Genomic DNA, 14,664 nt, shown 5'->3' on the forward strand with positions numbered 1-14,664 from the left:
AGATGGTAGACAGTTCATTCAGTCAGTAAGATGGTACAGTTCATTCAGTTAAGATTAGACAGTTCAGTCAGTAAGATGGTAGACAGTTCATTCAGTCAGTAAGATGGTAGACAGTTCATTCAGTCAGTAAAATGGTATTCATTCAGTCAGTTCAGTTCATTCAGTCAGTAAGATGGTAGACAGTTCATTCAGTCAGTAAGATGGTAGACAGTTCATTCAGTCAGTAAGATGGTAGACAGTTCATTCAGTCAATAAGATGGTCAGTTCATTCAGTCAGTAAGATGGTAGACAGTTTCATGGTTCAGTAAGATGGTAGACAGTTCATTCAGTCAGTAATGGTATTCAGTTCATTCAGTCAGTAAGATGGTGCAGTTCATTCAGTCAGTAAGATGGTAGTTCAGTTCATTCAGTAAGATGGTAGACAGTTCATTCAGTCAGTAAGATGGTAGACAGTTCATTCAGTCAGTAAGATGGTAGACAGTTCATTCAGTCAGTAAGATGGTAGACAGTTCATTCAGTCAGTAAGATGGTAGACAGTTCATTCAGTCAGTTCATTCAGTCAGTAAGATGGTAGACAGTTCATTCAGTCAGTAAGATGGTAGACAGTTCATTCAGTCAGTAAGATGGTAGACAGTTCATTCAGTCAGTAAGATGGTAGACAGTTCATTCAGTCAGTAGAAGATGGTAAGACAGTTCATTCAGTCAGTAAGATGGTAGACAGTTCATTCAGTCAGTAAGATGGTAGACAGTTCATTCAGTCAGTAAAATGGTAGACAGTTCATTCAGTCAGTAAGATGGTAGACAGTTCATTCAGTCAGTAAGATGGTAGACAGTTCATTCAGTCAGTAAGATGGTAGACAGTTCATTCAGTCAGTAAGATGGTAGACAGTTCATTCAGTCAGTAAGATGGTAGACAGTTCATTCAGTCAGTAAGATGGTAGACAGTTCATTCAGTCAGCAAGATGGTAGACAGTTCATTCAAGATGGTAGACAGTTCATTCAGTCAGTAAGATGGTAGTCAGTTCATTCAGTCAGTAAGATGGTAGACAGTTCATTCAGTCAGTAAGATGGTAGTCAGTTCATTCAGTCAGTAAGATGGTAGGTAGTTCATTCAGTCAGTAAGATGGTAGGTAGTTCATTCAGTCAGTAAGATGGTAGGTCAGTTAAGATTCATTCAGTCAGTAAGATGGTAGGTAGTTCATTCAGTCAGTAAGATGGTAGGTAGTTCATTCAGTCAGTAAGATGGTAGGTAGTTCATTCAGTCAGTAAGATGGTGGTTCATTCAGTCAGTAAGATTCATTCAGTCAGTAAGATGGTAGGTAGTTCATTCAGTCAGTAAGATGGTAGGTAGTTCATTCAGTCAGTAAGATGGTAGGTAGTTCATTCAGTCAGTAAGATGGTAGACAGTTCATTCAGTCAGTAAGATGGTAGACAGTTCATTCAGTCAGTAAGATGGTAGACAGTTCATTCAGTCAGTAAGATGGTAGACAGTTCATTCAGTCAGTAAGATGGTAGACAGTTCATTCAGTCAGTAAAATGGTAGACAGTTCATTCAGTCAGTAAAATGGTAGACAGTTCATTCAGTCAGTAAAATGGTAGACAGTTCATTCAGTCAGTAAAATGGTAGACAGTTCATTCAGTCAGTAAAATGGTAGACAGTTCATTCAGTCAGTAAAATGGTAGACAGTTCATTCAGTCAGTAAAATGGTAGACAGTTCATTCAGTCAGTAAATGGTAGACAGTTCATTCAGTCAGTAAGATGGTAGACAGTTCATTCAGTCAAGATGGTTCATTCAGTCACAAGATGGTTCAGTTCATTCAGTCAGCAAGATGGTAGCCAGTCAGGTAAGTGATGCAACAATACCTCTGGCTCTGTTTCATGTGGATTAGCTGCCCTCTGCTGGTAAAATGTAAGTACTACAACACTATATTCCTGATGCTGTCTGTCTGAATGGAGCAGTGCTCTAGTCCTGGGCCCAGTTTTTCCAAAGCTATCTATCTGGATTTAGCCTATCGGATAGGATTAAGAACATATAAATATTATGAATCGAAACAAATTAATAATTCACTTGAATGGGGACCGTTCTGTTCATTTTGGGCTCCCGAGTGGCACAGCGGTCTAAGGCACTGCATCTCAGTGCTAGAGGCGTCACTACAGACACCCTGGTTCGATTCTAGGCTGTGTCACAACCGGCCGTGATTGGGAGTCCCATAGGGAGGTGCACATTTGGCCCAACGCCGTCCGGGTTTGGCCGGTGTAGGCAGTCATTGTAAATACGAATTTGTTCTTAACTGACTTGCCTTATTAAATAAAGGAAAAAATAAATATATAATATTCGTTTTTGCCCTCGCGCTACACACCGATTCCACTAGTCGGCTCGTCAAACCTATTGGTTCCCCAGGACCATAAAACACTGGAACAGAGTGTTGATTGGACCTGAGATATATTCCTGACAGACAACCCAACACGCTGGGTTTGATCCCTCCAACCAACGACATTTTATTAGTCATAAGAATTTAGAATGTTATGAGTGTTGTTAGAACTGGGAATTTATTTTAATTTGACCTTTATTTAACTAGGCAAGTCAGTTAAGAACAAATTCTTATTTTCAGTGGGTTAACTGCCTGTTCAGGGGCAGAACGACAGATTTGTACCTTGTCAGCTCAGGGATATGAACTTGCAACCTTCCGGTTACTAGTCCAACGCTCTAACCACTAGGCTACCCTGCCACCCAATCAGTCTCCATTTCCTCATTAGGTCCAATGATCAGTGTCTTCACAATGTATTCAGACCCCTTGACTTTCTCCACATTTTGTTGTGTTTCAGCCTGAATTTGACATTTATTAAATTGAGAGGTTGTTTGTCACTGGCCAACACACAATACCCCAGAATGTCAAAGTGGAATTATGTTTTTGGAATTATTTTACGAATTAATTTGAAAGAAAACGCTGAAATGTCTTGAGTCAATAAGTATTTGACCCTTTTGTTCTGTCAAGTCTAAACCACTTCAGTTGTAAAACGTTGCTTAACAAGACACATAATAAGTTGCATGGATTCACTCTGTCTGCAGTAATAGTGTTTGACATGATTTTTGAATAACTACCTAACCTCTGTGTCACACACATACAATTACCTGTAAGGTCCCTCAGTCGAGCAGTGAATTTCAAATACAGATTCAACCCCAAAGACCAGGGAGGTTTTCCAATGCAACGCAAAGAAGGGCACCGATTGGTAGATGGGTGAAAAGAAAAGAAATGCAGACATTAAATATCCCTTTTTATTTTTATTTAATTTCCCCTTTAATTAACCAGGTAGACAAGTTGAGAACACCTTTAATTAACCAGGTAGACAAGTTGAGAACACCTTTAATTAACCAGGTAGACAAGTTGAGAACACCTTTAATTAACCAGGTAGACAAGTTGAGAACACCTTTAATTAACCAGGTAGACAAGTTGAGAACACCTTTAATTAACCAGGTAGACAAGTTGAGAACACCTTTAATTAACCAGGTAGACAAGTTGAGAACACCTTTAATTAACCAGGTAGACAAGTTGAGAACACCTTTAATTAACCAGGTAGACAAGTTGAGAACACCTTTAATTAACCAGGTAGACAAGTTGAGAACACCTTTATTTAACCAGGTAGGCCAGTTGAGAACAAGTTCTCATTTACAATTGCGACCTGGCCAAGATAAAGCAAAGCAGTTAGACACATACAACAACACAGAGTTACACATGGAGTAAAACAAACATACAGTCAATAATACAGTAGAAACAAGTCTGGGGCGGCAGGGTAGCCTAGTGGTTAATAATACAGTAGAAACAAGTCTATATACGATGTGAGCTAATGAGGTGAGATAAGGGAGGTAAAGGCAACAAAAAAGACCATGGTGGTTTATTGAACGAGGCAAGTCAGTTAAGAACAAATTATTTTTTTCAATGACGGCCTGGGAACAGTGGGTTCGTTTTTGCCCTTGCGCTACACACCTGATTCCACTAGTCTGCTCGTCAAACCTATTGGTTCCCCAGGACCATGAAACACTGGAACAGAGTGTTGATTGGACCTGAAATATATTCCTGACAGACAACCCAACACGCTGGGTTTGATCCCTCCAACCAACCATAACTGAAAAGATCAATGACATTTTATTAGTCATAAGAATTTAGAATGTTATGAGTGTTGTTAGAACTGGGAATTTATTTTAATTTTACCTTTATTTAACTAGGCAAATCAGTTAAGAACAAATTCTTATTTTCAGTGGGTTAACTGCCTGTTCAGAACAACAGATTTTTACCTTGTCAGCTCGGGGATTCGATCTTGCAACCTTCCGGTTACTAGTCCAACGCTCTAACCACTAGGCTACCCTGCCGCCCCAATGGGGTATTATGGGGTATTGTGTGTCGATTGATGAGGAAATTGTTGTATTTAATCCGCTTCAGAATAAGGCTGTAAAAACAAAATGTGGGGAAATTCAAGGAGTCTGAATAGTTTCCGAAGGCACTGTGTTTGGGATAAATCAGCATGGCAGCCTATAGAGGGCTTTCATACACTCACGTCAGAATTGAATTCACGCTTGGGGGTCCTCCCAATGTTTAGATATGACAAACTGAGCCTTCAGCGCAGTAGCGTACCCTATTCCCTATATAGTGCACTACTTTTAACAGATCCCTATGGGCCCTGGTCACTATATAGTGCACAACTTATAACCAGATCCCTATGGGCCCTGGTCACTATATAGTGCACTACTTATAACCTGATCCCTATGGGCCCTGGTCACTATATAGTGCACTACTTATAACCTGATCCCTATGAGCCCTGGTCACTATATAGTGCACTACTTATAACCAGATCCCTATGGACCCTGGTCACTATATAGTGCACTACTTATAACCTGGTCCGTATGGGCCCTGGTCACTATATAGTGCACTACTTATAACCAGATCCCTATGGGCCCTGGTCACTATATAGTGCACTACCATGTGTTCCCTTGAGAAGCAACATGATGTCCCTGGAGAGTCTCTGTCAGTACCATGTGTTCCCTTGGAAGTTTATTTTATTCATCATTTTTATTTAACCTTTATTACACCAGGCAAGTCAGTTAAAAGAACAAAATCTTATTTACAATGACGGCCTACACCGGCCAAACCCGAACGACGCTGGGCCAATTGTGCGCCGCCTTATGGGACTCCCAATCACGGCCGGTTGTGATACAGCCTGGAATCAAACCAGGGTTGTCTGTAGTGATGCCTTAGACCGCTGCGCCACTCGGGAGCCCTTAGTAACCACAGTAACACCATCTTTGAGAGAGAGAGAGAGAGAGGTCTCATCGTTATGTCGTTCTGTGATAGAATGTCCCTGGAGAGTCTCTGTTGATGGTTGTGAAGTGGAATTTAAGGAGAGTTATTGTTTTGTTAGGCTGTAGTTGTATCTATATAACCAGAACCTCCGTCAAAACTCTGGTCCAGTTCACAACGTGGACATGTAGAACTACTTTGTGTAAACAGGAGATTCACATAACAATGTTAGTAGTGGTTTCCTAGGGTTTGTCGCAAATGGCTCCCTATTCACTATCTAGTGCACTTCTTCTGGTCAAAAGTAGTGCACTACTATAGGGAACAGTGTGTCATTTGGGACACACTATAACACTCAGATTGACAGTATTGTTCTAACTCTCTTGTCTTGTTCTTAACGTAGAGCTTTGGGTCGTACCATTTTGGGGAGTTTGATCTGAGTGCTGTACAGATTTCCCAGAGGTATTCTACCGACTGCACCGGTTTCTACACCTCCGCTGGCCTTCTGAACTTCTCCTGACCACCTCTCCCCTGAACGTTCCCTCAGGTGAGAGAGAGAGAGAGAGGTAAAAAGAGAGAGAGAGGTAAAGAGAGAGAGAGAGGTAAAGAGAGAGAGGTAGAGAGAGAGAGGTAAAGAGAGAGAGAGAGGTAAAGAGAGAGAGAGAGGTAGAGAGAGAGAGGTAGAGAGAGAGAGAGAGGTAGAGAGAGAGAGGAGAGGTAGAGAGAGAGAGAGAGGTCACATAACAGAGAGAGAGAGAGAGGTAGAAAGAGAGAGAGAGAGGTAAAGAGAGAGAGAGAGAGAGAGAGGTAAAAAGAGAGAGAGTAAAGAGAGAGAGAGGTAAGAGAGAGAGAGAGGTAAAGAGAGTTTGAGGTAAAGAGAGAGAGGTAAAAGAGAGAGAGAGGTAAAGAGAGAGAGAGGTAAAGAGAGAGAGAGGTAAAAGAGAGAGAGGTAAAGAGAGAGAGAGGTAAAGAGAGAGAGGTAAAGAGAGAGAGAGGTAAAGAGAGAGAGGTAAAGAGAGAGAGGTAAAGAGAGAGAGAGGTAAAAGAGAGAGGTAAAGAGAGAGAGGTAAAGAGAGAGAGAGAGGTAAAGAGAGAGAGAGAGGTAAAGAGAGAGAGAGGTAAAGAGAGAGAGAGGTAAAGAGAGAGAGAGAGGTAAAGAGAGAGAGGAGGAGAGAGAGAACACAACAGTGGTTTTTACATTGATTACCTTTACTGTAAATTGTTGTACATTTTAAGTGGTCAGTTTTCAGTAATTTACAACTTTTTTGACAGTTGTTTGACAGACGAGGTAAATCTCAGCAATTATGGTAAATTTCCTCAAAAATCAGAAGTGTAAATCCCTCTTCAGGCAGGACATCAAAGCACTCTACTGTTGGCCAGCAGAGGGCTCTATCAGGCTTTATTATAGTGTGGAGGAGGCAGGGAGCATTCTCTCGTCTGTGTGTGTGTGTGCAGGCATTTTGAGGGGCAGTGACACTGTTGTCTGTCACTTCCCTGTCAGCGCTGTTGTCTGTCCCCCCCCTGTCAGTGCTGTTGTCTGTCTTCCTGTCAGTGCTGTTGTCTGTCCCCCTGTCAGTGCTGTTGTCTGCCCCCCCCCCGTCAGTGCTGTTGTCTGTCAGTGCTGTTGTCTGTCACTTCCCTGTCAGTGCTGTTGTCTGTCTGTCTGTCCCCCCTGTCAGTGCTGTTGTCTGTCCCCCCTGTCAGTGCTGTTGTCTGTCAGTGCTGTTGTCTGTCCCCCCTGTCAGTGCTGTTGTCTGTCAGTGTTGTTGTCTGTCACTTCCCTGTCAGTGCTGTTGTCTGTCCCCCTGTCAGTGCTGTTGTCTGTCAGTGCTGTTGTCTGTCCCCCTGTCAGTGCTGTTGTCTGTCAGTGCTGTTGTCTGTCACTCCTCTGTCAGTGCTGTTGTCTGTCCCCCTGTCAGTGCTGTTGTCTGTCCCCCCTGTCAGTGCTGTTGTCTGTCAGTGCTGTTGTCTGTCACTTCCCTGTCAGTGCTGTTGTCTGCCCCCCTCTGTCAGTGCTGTTGTCTGTCCCCCTGTCAGTGCTGTTGTCTGTCAGTACTGTTGTCTGCCCCCCCCCTGTCAGTGCTGTTGTCTGTCTTCCTGTCAGTGCTGTTGTCTGTCCCTCCCCCTGTCAGTGCTGTTGTCTGCCCCCCTGCCAGTGCTGTTGTCTGTCCCCCTGTCAGTGCTGTTGTCTGTCACTTCCCTGTCAGTACTGTTGTCTGTCCCCCCCCCCCTGTCAGTGCTGTTGTCTGTCAGTGCTGTTGTCTGTCACTTCCCTGTCAGTGCTGTTGTCTGTCCCCCCTCTGTCAGTGCTGTTGTCTGTCAGTACTGTTGTCTGTCAGTGCTGTTGTCCCCCCAGTCAGTGCTGTTGTCTGTCAGTACTGTTGTCTGTCCCCCCCTGTCAGTGCTGTTGTCTGTCACTTCCCTGTCAGTGCTGTTGTCTGTCACTTCCCTGTCAGTACTGTTGTCTGTCCCCCCCCCCCTGTCAGTGCTGTTGTCTGTCAGTGCTGTTGTCTGTCACTTCCCTGTCAGTGCTGTTGTCTGTCCCCCTCTGTCAGTGCTGTTGTCTGTCCCCCTGTCAGTGCTGTTGTCTGTCAGTACTGTTGTCTGTCCCCCTGTCAGTGCTGTTGTCTGTCAGTACTGCTGTCTGTCCCCCTGTCAGTGTTGTTGCCCCCCTGTCAGTGCTGTTGTCTGTCCCTCCCCCTGTCAGTGCTGTTGTCTGTCCCCCCTGTCAGTGCTGTTGCCCCCTGTCAGTGCTGTTGTCTGTCTTCCTGTCAGTGCTGTTGTCCCCCCCTGTCAGTGCTGTTGTCTGTCAGTACTGTTGTCTGTCACTCCTCTGTCAGTGCTGTTGTCTGTCCCCCCTGTCAGTGCTGTTGTCTGTCAGTACTGTTGTCTGTCACTCCTCTGTCAGTGCTGTTGTCTGTCCCCCTGTCAGTGCTGTTGTCTGTCTTCCTGTCAGTGCTGTTGTCTCCCCCCCTGTCAGTGCTGTTGTCTGTCAGTACTGTTGTCTGTCAGTACTGTTGTCTGTCCCCCCTGTCAGTGCTGTTGTCTGTCAGTACTGTTGTCTGTCACCCCCTGTCAGTGCTGTTGTCTGTCACTCCTCTGTCTTGCCCTTGTCTGTTTGTCTGTACTGCTGTCACAGTCTGCTCAGCTCAGCACATTCCTCTGTCCTTGCCCTTGTCTGTTTGTCCTGTCAGAGAGATGTTCTGCTGTCACAGTCTGCTCAGCTCAGCTACATTCACTTCCTCCTGTCCTGCCCTCAGAGAGATGTTCTGCTGTCACAGTCTGCTCAGCTCAGCTACATTCACTTCCTCCTGTCCTGCCCTCAGAGAGATGTTCTGCTGCTTGCTTGGCATGTCATGCAGGAGGGAAATATCTACCACCGAGTGTACTTGGCTAGCTTTGTCTGTCAGCTCAAAGACACTCATTACTAGCATACTATAGCAGCTAGAACACACACACACACACACACACATTTGTCCTTCTTCCTGGAGTCTTGTCAACAGCAATGATTAGACAGGGTTACGCAAATGCCCCCAGCCGACCCAGCCATCCTGCCAAGCATCAGAACATTGATAGTGACACTGTGTTGTGTCTATAGAATGTATCTGTTCAACCCTCCTCCTTGGCTCCCAGAGGCCTCGGAGACAGAAGAGAAACAGTCAGAAAGTATTCAGACCCCTTTCCCACAGATGGTTGGTTACCTTACAGCCTTATTCTAAAATGGACTTCATTGGGTTTTTCCCCCCTCATCATTCCACACACAATACCCCACAATGACGAACCCAAAACAGGTTTTCATTCCACACACAATACCCCACAATGACGAACCCAAAACAGGTTTTCATTCTACACACAATACCCCATAATGACAAACCCAAAACAGGTTTTCATTCTACACACAATACCCCATAATGACAAACCCAAAACAGGTTTTCATTCTACACACAATACCCCATAATGACGAACCCAAAACAGGTTTTCATTCTACACACAATACCCCACAATGACAAACCCAAAACAGGTTTTCATTCTACACACAATACCCCATAATGACAAACCCAAAACAGGTTTTCATTCTACACACAATACCCCAATGACAAACCCAAAACAGGTTTTCATTCTACACACAATACCCCATAATGACGAACCCAAAACAGGTTTTCATTCTACACACAATACCCCATAATGACAAACCCAAAACAGGTTTTCATTCTACACACAATACCCCATAATGACAAACCCAAAACAGGTTTTCATTCTACACACAATACCCCACAATGACAAACCCAAAACAGGTTTTCATTCTACACACAATACCCCATAATGACAAACCCAAAACAGGTTTTCATTCTACACACAATACCCCATAATGACAAACCCAAAACAGGTTTTCATTCTACACACAATACCCCATAATGACAAACCCAAAACAGGTTTTCATTCTACACACAATACCCCATAATGACAAACCCAAAACAGGTTTTCATTCTACACACAATACCCCATAATGACAAACCCAAAACAGGTTTTCATTCTACACACAATACCCCATAATGACAAACCCAAAACAGGTTTTCATTCTACACACAATACCCCACAATGACGAACCCAAAAACAGGTTTTTAGAAATGTTTGCATATTATTTTTTATTTTTTTAAACACACAAAAAAGCGATTACAGCGATTACAGCCTCAACTCTTCTTGGCTGTGAAGCTAGAGGCTTGTAGTACACTACTTATAACCTGATCCATATGGGCCCTGTGCCAAGCTTGGCACACCTGTATTTGGGGAGTTTCTCCCATTCTTCTCTGCAGATCCTCTCATCTCTGTCAGGTTGGATGGGGAGTGTCGCTGCACAGCTGTTTTCAGGTCTCTCCAGAGATGTTCAATCGGGTTCAAGTCCGGGCTCTGGCTGGGCCACTCAAGGACATTCAGAGACTTGTCCTGAAGCCACTCCTGCATTGTCTTGGCTGTGTGCTTAGGGTCGTTGTCCTGTTGGAAGGTGAACCTTCGCCCCAGTCTGAGCTCCTGAGCGCTCTGGAGCAGGTTTTCATCAAGGATCTCTCTCTACTTTTCTCCTTTCATCTTTCCCTCGATCCTGACTTGTCTCCCAGTCTTTAGGGATGGTGCCAGGTTTACTCCAGACATGACGCTTGGCATTCAGGCCAGTGAGTTAAATCTTGGTTTCATCAGACCAGAGAATCTTGTTTCTCATGGTCCGAGAGTCCTTAGGTATCTTTTGGTAAACTCCAAGCAGGCTGTCATGTGCCTTTTTACTGAGGAGTGGCTTCCGTCTGGCCACTCTGCCATAAAGGCCTGATTGGTGGACGGCTGCAGCGATGGTTGTCCTTCTGGAAGATTCTCCCATCTCCACAGAGGAACTCTGGAGCTCTGTCAAGAGTGACCATTGGCCAGCTCTAGGACGAGTCTTGGAGGTTCCAAACTTCTTCAATTTAGGAATGAAGGAGGCCACTGTGTTCTTGGGGACCTTCAATGCTGCAGGAATGTTTTGGTACCCTTCCCCAGATCTGTGCCTTGTTCAAATCCTGTCTTGGAGCTCTACGGACAATTCCTTTGACCTCATGGCTTGGTTTTTTGCTCTGACAGTGCTGTGGGACCTTTATATAGACAGGTGTGTGCCTTTCCAAATCATGTCCAATCAATTGAATTTACTACAGGTGGACTCCAAGTTGTGGAAACATCTCCAAGGATGATCAATGGAGACATGATGTACTGGAGCTTCATTTTGAGTCTCATAGCAAAGGGTCTGAATACCTATGTAAATAATGCATTTCTTGTTATATATAAATTTGCAAGAATTTCTGAAAACCTCAGCCACTGCCTATCTCCTGAGACTGACTGACTGACTGGCTGACTGACAGAGACAGAGAGAATGATCTCAGTGTCATGTAGACAGACAGTAGAAAATGCCACAGTCTCTATTGACAAAAGCATCAAATGACTCATCTAGTTTTAAGGCTTGTTACTGTCAGGAAGGGAGAAATGAAAACCGAAAGGCTCAGGTAAACTGTCAAGAGCTTGGCTTATTCATTCTTGGAAACATCCCATAATACCCTCCTAGTAAGTACAGGGACGGGGAAAGGGCCTGATTTGCAGGTTAATTAAATTCAGGGCTGCAACACTCTTTTCTTTTTGGCAGAGAGAGATGTTATTCAGGATGTAGTGTGCTGGGCAAAGGTTTCCAGGAATGACTAGACCACATGTCAGGAGTCAGGACACTGCAGCGTAGACCACATGTCAGGACACTGCAGAGAAGACCACATGTCAGGAGTCAGGACACTGCAGAGAAGACCACATGTCAGGACACTGCAGAGAAGACCACATGTCAGGACACTGCAGAGAAGACCACATGTCAGCACACTGCAGAAGACCACATGTCAGGACACTACAGAAGACCACATGTCAGGAGTCAGGACACTGCAGAGAAGACCACATGTCAGGAGTCAGGACACTGCAGAGAAGACCACATGTCAGGACACTGCAGAGAAGACCACATGTCAGGAGTCAGGACACTGCAGAAGACCACATGTCAGGAGTCAGGACACTACAGAGAAGACCACATGTCAGCACACTACAGAGTCATGTCAGCACACTGCAGAGAAGACCACATGTCAGGACACTACAGAGTAGACCACATGTCAGGACACACAGAGTAGACCACATGTCAGGAGTCAGGACACTGCAGTCAGACCACATGTCAGGACACTACAGAGAAGACCACATGTCAGGACACTACAGAGTAGACCACATGTCAGGAGTCAGGACACTACAGAGTAGACCACATGTCAGGACACTGCAGCGTAGACCACATGTCAGGACACTACAGACTAGACCACATGTCAGGAGTCAGGACACTACAGAGTAGACCACATGTCAGCACACTGCAGAGAAGACCACATGTCAGGACACTACAGAGTAGACCACATGTCAGCACACTACAGAGTAGACCACATGTCAGGACAGAGTAGACCACATGTCAGGACACTACAGAGAAGACCACATGTCAGGACACTACAGAGTAGACCACATGTCAGGACACTACAGAGTAGACCACATGTCAGGACACTACACATGTCAGGACACTACAGAGTAGACCACATGTCAGGACACAGAGTAGACCACATGTCAGGACACTACAGAGTAGACCACATGTCAGGACACTACAGAGTAGACCACATGTCAGGACACTACAGAGAAGACCACATGTCAGGACACTACAGAGTAGATCACATGTCAGGAGTCAGGACACTAGAGTAGACCACATGTCAGACACACATGACCACATGTCAGGACACTACAGAGTAGACCACATGTCAGGACACTACAGAGTAGACCACATGTCAGGACACTCAGAGTAGACCACATGTCAGGACACTACAGAGTAGACCACATGTCAGGACACTACAGAGTAGATCACATGTCAGGAGTCAGGACACTGCAGAGTAGATCACATGTCAGGAGTCAGGACACTGCACAGACCACATGTCAGCACACTGCAGAGAAGACCACATGTCAGGACACTGCAGAGTAGACCACATGTCAGGACACTACAGAGTAGACCACATGTCAGGACACTACAGAGTAGACCACATGTCAGGACACTACAGAGTAGACCACATGTCAGGACACTACAGAGTAGACCACATGTCAGGACACTACAGAGTAGACCACATGTCAGGACACTACAGAGTAGACCACATGTCAGGACACTACAGAGTAGACCACATGTCAGGAGTCAGGACACTACAGAGTAGACCACATGTCAGGAGTCAGGACACTACAGAGTAGATCACATGTCAGGACACTACGGAGTAGACCAAATCAAATCAAATTTTATTTGTCACATACACATGGTTAGCAGATGTTAATGCGAGTGTAGCGAAATGCTTGTGCTTCTAGTTCCGACAATGCAGTAATAACCAACAAGTAATCTAACTAACAATTCCAAAACTACTGCCTTATACACAGTGTAAGGGGATAAAGAATATGTACATAAGGATATATGAATGAGTGATGGTACAGAGCAGCATAGGCAAGATACAGTAGATGGAATCGAGTACAGTATATACATATGAGATGAGTATGTAAACAAAGTGGCATAGTTAAAGTGGCTAGTGATACATGTATTACATAAAGATGCAGTCGATGATATAGAGTACAGTATATACGTATGCAATGAGATGAATAGTGTAGGTAAGTAACATTATATAAGGTAGCATTGTTTAAAGTGGCTAGTGATATATTTACATAATTTCCCATCAATTCCCATTATTAAAGTGGCTGGAGTTGAGTCAGTGTCTGTGTCAGTGTGTTGGCAGCAGCCACTCAGTGTTAGTGGTGGCTGTTTAACAGTCTGATGGCCTTGAGATAGAAGCTGTTTTTCAGTCTCTCGGTCCCAGCTTTGATGCACCTGTACTGACCTCGCCTTCTGGATGATAGCGGGGTGAACAGGCAGTGGCTCGGGTGGTTGATGTCCTTGATGATCTTTATGGCCTTCCTGTAACATCGGGTGGTGTAGGTGTCCTGGAGGGCAGGTAGTTTGCCCCCGGTGATGCGTTGTGCAGACCTCACTACCCTCTGGAGAGCCTTACGGTTGAGGGCGGAGCAGTTGCCGTACCAGGCGGTGATACAGCCCGCCAGGATGCTCTCGATTGTGCATCTGTAGAAGTTTGTGAGTGCTTTTGGTGACAAGCCGAATTTCTTCAGCCTCCTGAGGTTGAAGAGGCGCTGCTGCGCCTTCTTCACGATGCTGTCTGTGTGAGTGGACCAATTCAGTTTGTCTGTGATGTGTATGCCGAGGAACTTAAAACTTGCTACCCTCTCCACTACTGTTCCATCGATGTGGATAGGGGGTGTTCCCTTTGCTGTTTCCTGAAGTCCACAATCATCTCCTTAGTTTTGTTGACGTTGAGTGTGAGGTTATTTTCCTGACACCACACTCCAAGGGCCCTCACCTCCTCCCTGTAGGCCGTCTCGTCGTTGTTGGTAATCAAGCCTACCACTGTTGTGTCGTCCGCAAACTTGATGATTGAGTTGAGGCGTGCGTGGCCACGCAGTCGTGGGTGAACAGGGAGTACAGGAGAGGGCTCAGAACACACCCTTGTGGGGCCCCAGTGTTGAGGATCAGCGGGGAGGAGATGTTGTTGCCTACCCTCACCACCTGGGGGCGGCCCGTCAGGAAATCCAGTACCCAGTTGCACAGGGCGGGGTCGAGACCCAGGGTCTCGAGCTTGATGACGAGCTTGGAGGGTACTATGGTGTTAAATGCCGAGCTGTAGTCGATGAACAGCATTCTCACATAGGTATTCCTCTTGTCCAGATGGGTTAGGGCAGTGTGCAGTGTGGTTGAGA

The 14,664-nt window shown here is 45.1% G+C and overlaps 1 long non-coding RNA gene across 2 annotated transcripts in view; it reads left to right on the top strand.

Annotated features, from left to right (window-relative positions):
- Positions 1 to 1,818: 1,818 nt before the first annotated feature.
- LOC121844282 overlaps positions 1,819 to 14,664 on the top strand; it is a 28,641-nt gene continuing 15,795 nt past the window's right edge. Inside the window, exons 1-2 of one of the 2 annotated variants that reach the window (XR_006081934.1) lie at positions 1,819 to 1,910; positions 5,696 to 5,839. This is a non-coding gene — a long non-coding RNA (uncharacterized LOC121844282). Of the gene's footprint in view, positions 1,911 to 5,372; positions 5,840 to 14,664 lie in introns of those variants that run through there. The other variant, XR_006081933.1, reaches the window with a different exon arrangement.

Source organism: Oncorhynchus tshawytscha, unplaced genomic scaffold (assembly GCF_018296145.1).
Source record: "Oncorhynchus tshawytscha isolate Ot180627B unplaced genomic scaffold, Otsh_v2.0 Un_contig_7862_pilon_pilon, whole genome shotgun sequence".
Taxonomy (NCBI): domain Eukaryota; kingdom Metazoa; phylum Chordata; class Actinopteri; order Salmoniformes; family Salmonidae; genus Oncorhynchus; species Oncorhynchus tshawytscha.